We start from the raw sequence: 6,349 nt of genomic DNA, 5'->3' as shown, positions 1-6,349 counted from the left end.
AGCGACAATATTCTGATGAGGATGAGTGGAGTGCAACCTAGCAAATTGTTCTTCCACAAGGTTATCGTAAACAAGTTCTGAAGTTGGCTCATGAAAATGCTTTGTCTGGTCATCTGGGCATCACAAAGACTTTCCGGCGGATTTCAAGGTACTTCTTTTGGCCTGGTTTAAAGTCTGCTGTATCAGGCCTTGTTCGCTCTTGTTGTGTTTGTCAGCTATCCGGTAAACCAAATCAGGTTATTTCTCCTGCACCTTTGCAACCAATTCCTGTTGTCGGAGAACCTTTTGAGAGACTCCTTATTGATTGTGTGGGTCCATTGCCCAAGTCAAAGTCAGGTTATCAGTACATTCTAACAATGATGTGTGTGGCGACACGATATCCTGAAGCTGTCCCTATACGTACTCTTAAAGCTAAGGTTGTTGTTAATGAGCTTGTGAAGTTTTGCTCTACATTTGGGTTGCCCAGGATAATCTAATCGGATAGAGGCACCAATTTTACTACTCATGTGTTCAAGCAGGTATTACAGGAACTGGGGGTGAAACAACAACTATCAAGTGCCCATCACCCAGAGTCCCAAGGGGCGCTTGAAAGGTTTCACCAAACCTTAAAATCCATGCTTTGTGCATACTGTCTTGATACAGGGAAAGACTGGGTAGAGGGGTTGCCATTGCTCATGTTTGCAATTAGAGAGACAGTTCAAGAGTCATTGGGTTTTAGCCCTGCGGAACTGGTCTTTGGTCATACAGTTCGGGGACCGTTGAAGTTGTTGAGTGAGCAATTACTGTCTAAGTCCACTTCACCCATGTCAGTGTTAGACTATGTTAGTTCTTTTCGGGAACGTCTACACAGGGCATGTGAAGTTGCAAAAGAACATCTTGTTAAAACTCAATCAAAAATGAAAGCTCATTATGATAAGCGAAGTGTGCTGCGTAATTTTCAAACAGGTGAAAAAGTGCTTGTCCTCCTTCCTGTTCCTGGCTCAGTTTTGCAAGCAAGGTTTTCTGGTCCGTATGTCGTTGAGAAAAAGCTTGGTGACACAGACTATGTGATTAGTACCCCGGATCGTAAGCGAAAAACCCGGCTGTGTCATATAAATATGTTGAAAGCCTATGTAACAAGATCTGTATCTCCAGAGCCGTTACCTAAACCTGTGTCTGTTTTGTCCACTAGTGTCGGGCAAACTGTGTATAATCCTGTGACTGATGGCTTGGCCAATAGTGACGCTCATGGCATGACCATGCGGTTAAATAACTTCTCTATTTTGAGTGACTTGAAGTCATATCTCTTGTATCTTCATAAGGGACAGTGTGAAGATATTGTAAATCTGTTCCACAAGTATCATACTTTATTTTCTGATGTTCCGATGCAGACTACAGTGTTGAAACACGATATCGATGTGGGCGAGTGTAATTAAGCAACATCCATATCGGCTCAACCCCATGAAGCATGAATTAATGAGAAAAGAAGTCGATTATTTGTTACAACATGGTTTGGCCTTTCCTAGTCAAAGCCCATGGAGCTCACCCTGTATTTTAGTTCCAAAGCCTGACTCTACGGTAAGATTTTGTACAGATTACCGTAGGGTTAATGATGTAACAAAGCCAGACTCCTTCCCTCTTCCACGTAAGGAGGACTGTGTAGATCGTGTAGGCTCTACTCATTGCATTACCAAGCTTGATCTCTTAAAGGGGTATTGGCAAGTGCCTTTGACCCCACGGGCCTCTGAGATCTCTGCCTTTGTCACCCCTGATAACTTCCTACAATATTCTGTTATGGCATTCGGGATGAGAAATGCCCCAGCAACTTTTCAACGCCTCATGCAGAGAGTTTTGTCAGGGGTGACCAATTGTGAGGTATACCTGGACGACTTGGTTGTTTACTCAATGTCTTGGGAGGATCACATAAAAAGGGTTTTCAAAAGGTTAGCTGAATCATCATTGACATTAAACTTAGCGAAGTGTGAATTTGCTAAAGCTATGGTCACTTATCTTGGTAAAGTGATTGGACAAGGGCAAGTTATGCCTATTGAGGCCAAAGTCTATGCCATTGTTGATTTTCCCACTCCAACCAACAAGAGAGAGCTTCGACGTTTCCTGGGGATGACTGTATATTACCGTGGGTTCTGTAAGAATTTTTCATCTGTAGTATCCTGACTGACAGACCTACTTAGTACGTCCAGAAAGTTTGTGTGGGGCCCTGAATGTGAACAGGCCTTTAATTCTGCAAAGATGCTCCTTTGTAATGCACCAGTACTGTCTGCTCCTAACTTTTCACCTCCTTTTAAGTTACAAGTGGATGCCAGTGCTTGTGGAGCTGGGGCTGTACTGCTGCAGGATGATGACTCCGGTGTTGAACATCCTATATGTTACTTCTCTAAAAAGTTTACGAAGAGTCAAAGAAACTATAGTACCATCGAGAAAGAAGCACTATCTCTGTTGATGGCACTTCAGCATTTTGAAGTGTATGTTGGTGGAAGTTGTAATCCCATTAGGGTGTATACCGACCACTATCCCCTGTTTTTTTTGTAACGGATGTCTAACTCAAACCAGCGCTTGATGGGGTGGTCGCTCATGGTACAGGAGTTCATTCTAGACATTCATTACAAGAAAGGAGTTGAGAATATTGTTGCTGATGCTCTGTCTCGTGTTTATGATGGTGAAGATTAAGGGGGTACTGATCTGTCTTATATACAAACCGCGGGTTTGTAAATTAAGGGTGGGGGTGTTACGTCCTACGGTGTAATTTTATTTTTATATTATTATTTTCTTTGTCTATGCTGTGTTTCCGACCACTAGGTGGCAGTAGTGGTGGGTTTTGCTTTCCATGTTTTTTTTGTGTGCAGAACCAGCTGAAGGTGATCTCCTTTGTGAAACACATTTCTGTTGTCTCTGGTGTAATTTTAGGAGCCAGTTGTTTTATTTTTTTTGTTCTTAATGACGTTTTCTCCTAACCTAGACTGGGAGGAACGTAACACTTTCAACAGGGATTTTTCAATACAACAGTGCCAGTCCAGATAGATGTTCCTGACATGTTGCACTGCACATGTAGTTCTTGGTCCGTTTTAGGCATGAAAAACTTCTTTCCACTCCTGCAGATGTCGCTCCAATTGTAGCACCAAGACACATTAGTTTATAATGTTCTGGCATAGCCTTGTCCAAATTATTAGACTTAAATGCTCTGAGGAGGTCACACAACTTGCCATTTTCTCCATGCAGGTCTCTGTCAGAATAAAAACCTTGTAACTCTGATTTGAGCCTGTCTGTATCAAAATGTTGACCATAGCAGGTGATTAGAGAGTGTAATGCCTCAACTGGAAATGCATTGTGCATATGCTCAAACATTGCATTATTCAACAACTGGAGAAACTTGTCCAAATCAGCAAATCTCTGTTTGATCTGCTTCGTCTGGTTGTCAATTATAGACATGTAAAGCAGTCGATAGTGCTCTTTAACATCCACTACCTCTTTCATCATGGCCCGAGACCTCTTTGGAGCATGAACATCAGGTAGATGAGCAGCACTGTCATACAACTGTGTAAAGTTGTCTTCAGAACCCAGACTCACCAGTGTGGAAAGAAGATTGTCGATTTTTTTTCTACAAAATGCAATATCCATTGCCTTGTTTTGTACAATGTCGAAAACCACATCAGTCGGAGAAGAAATTGCTTTGAATGTTGAAAGAAAAAACATGAACTCAAAGTTTTCCAAATATCTAATGAAGCCCAGAGCTCCTTGCACGGTGTCATCATCCATGGCAGGTGCATCAACAATTCGCCTGAATACGTCTAGCAATTTCTCGCGATTTTCAGCAACTGTGGACACTGCCCGTGAATTAAAATTCCATCTAGTTAGAGCACTTTTCGGCAACTGAGAGCAGCCAACCTCTTCCAGCAGAGCCGTTCTCTTTGAAGAGTGAGAGAAGAACGTCGCGAATCCTCCTAAATTTGCAAAAACACTCGTGCACTTGGTATGCTTTTTGCTCCCTGGCTAAGAACAAGATTTAACCTGTGTGCATTACAATGCACAAACATAGCAGAGGGAGCCACCGCTTTCACTTTAGCTTGTAGACCATTTAATGCAGAGGCCATCACGGCTGCCCCATCATATGTTTGAGCTACGAATTTCTCTTCAAACCTAAATGGTGCCATCGCCGTGGCAACAACTTCATACACAGATTGTGCATCACGTCCACCGGACATGTTAAAAAATCCAATAAATCTCTCTTGAATTGCTGCATTTCCGTCAACATATCGCACAGAAATTGACAGTTGAGCTTGATTGCTTATATCTGTTGTTTGGTCTACTTGCCATGCGAAGAAGGGTGCTGCATCAATTTCAGTTTGGGAAACAACTGAAGCGTTTACGGTAAATTATATCATTCTGGATAAGATTTGACGTTCCAGAAAACACGGTGCTTGTCTGCAAATGCGTCGCCAGCAACACATCGTGTTTAGCCTGACATTCAAGAAATTCTCTGTAGTTACCCTTGTTGTCTGAGCTAGCATTTTCATAGCAACCGTGGAATGCTAGTTCTTGTCGGGCAAGAAGGTTTGTAGTGTCAATTAAGCGTTCGAGCACTGCTCGATTTTTTTTCTCACAGTCTGGTTATGCTTTTCAACTTGAAGTCTAGCCCCCTCAGCCAAGACATATTCTATACGAACTCTTCCCAAAAGATTGAGTTTAACTTAGGCACTTACATGGTCCTTTGATTTGGAATGTCATTGAACTGCCCGTTCCAAGTTTTTGACGTCATCAAATCCATATTTTGTCCATACCACTTCGGGTAGGCCTACTTGAGAAAAGAAGGCAAGACCAACAGAACAATCAGGTTTTCTCTTTACTCCCGGTAAGCCAGTCCACCCTTGAGTACCAATTGACAGAAAATCCTCTCCCTTGTTTATTAATATTGACAGTGGGCTTCTGCCAGATTTGATTGTTTTTTTCTCCTCAAAAGACAAGGTGTCGAATGAAAAACCACGTAATATTCTGTCAACAATCGATAACTCCCCTGCCTCCGCCATCTCCGACACAAATCCTACAGGTCCTAAACTCTGATTAAACAACTAATAAAACAATTTAATTAACTTTCAATCTAATTTAGCGCCAGCAGTTTAAAATGTATGATGAAGACGAGCAGGAAGGCGGGTTCTCGCTGATGAGTTGATCCAATCATAGCCCCTTGGAGGCATTGCCTCATCTCACGTGACTTTTCTCCATTCTTTTCAATTACCCCCACTCAAACTCACAGCACGCTTTAGCGGGTATATTTAAAGTCAATGAGCTTAGAGGAGGCAAGAGAAAAGCTGCCTCTCTTTGGAATTCTTTCGAGCAAGTTCGCTGTTCCACACTGTTGTGCACGCTGATTGATCTCATATTTAGATTAATACGTTCTATTCGTTGTCCTATTTTATTTCTGAACTGTTAATAATATTCTCATTCAATTTTTTCGAGGGGGAGGGGAGGCACTGCCTCCCTTGCCGAGTGATTTCCATAAATTTATTCTTCTTTAGTCTTCATTTAAAATTGATGAAGAATTAATCAATCAAAAGTGTCAAGTTAAATAATTAGAATTATATTCAATTGAGGGGCTTTATATGTTTAACATAACGAAATCATGTTACAGTTAGAAAATATTGAGGATTCTGTTTTGGTATCTTTAACACCAGTCCGAGATCTGCTAGATAAATCTTTTTTATTCTGTGTAAACCAAAGGCATTAGTTTTGTGTCCCTACAATAGAAGTGAACGTGTACTGCCATTATTCGGTTACTAACTTTACATTTATTCATTTGGCAGACGCTTTTATACAAAGCGACTTACAAGTAGTTTTTTACAGTGACACATTACTGCAGAGCAAACAGGGATAATGTGTCTTGCTCAAGGGCACTTCAGTCATGACCTGCTGGCACTGAGATTCCAACTGGCAACCATCTGATCACAAGCCCAACACGAACCACTAGGCCTCAGCTGACTTTCTTCAAAAGATCTTTGTTTTGTGTGGAAGAAGCGACGGAACCCTGAAAGGAACCTTTTGGAATAGCTACACATGTATGAGCATTCCGTCCATACTTCCCATGCATAAGTATTGCTTGCTCCATCTTTCAACAGCTCTATTCTAAAATGAGAACAAAATCCTGTTTTTTATTGTGCAGTGCATTAATATCAATCAAAGTGCAGTTTAATAACTAAAAAAATACAATATAAAAGAAGAAGGATTTTTTGTACATAATAAAAACAGAGTTCTCAATTTTGAACCATGTCTTCATATATATATATATATATATACATACACACACACGCACACATATAATGGATGTCCTACATGTATATTTCTGAACATGTAAAAAGGT

This window comes from Barbatula barbatula, assembly GCF_947034865.1.
Source record: "Barbatula barbatula genome assembly, chromosome: 8".
Taxonomy (NCBI): domain Eukaryota; kingdom Metazoa; phylum Chordata; class Actinopteri; order Cypriniformes; family Nemacheilidae; genus Barbatula; species Barbatula barbatula.
The sequence above is the reverse complement of the archived record's forward strand: the minus strand, read 5'-3'. Positions refer to the sequence as shown.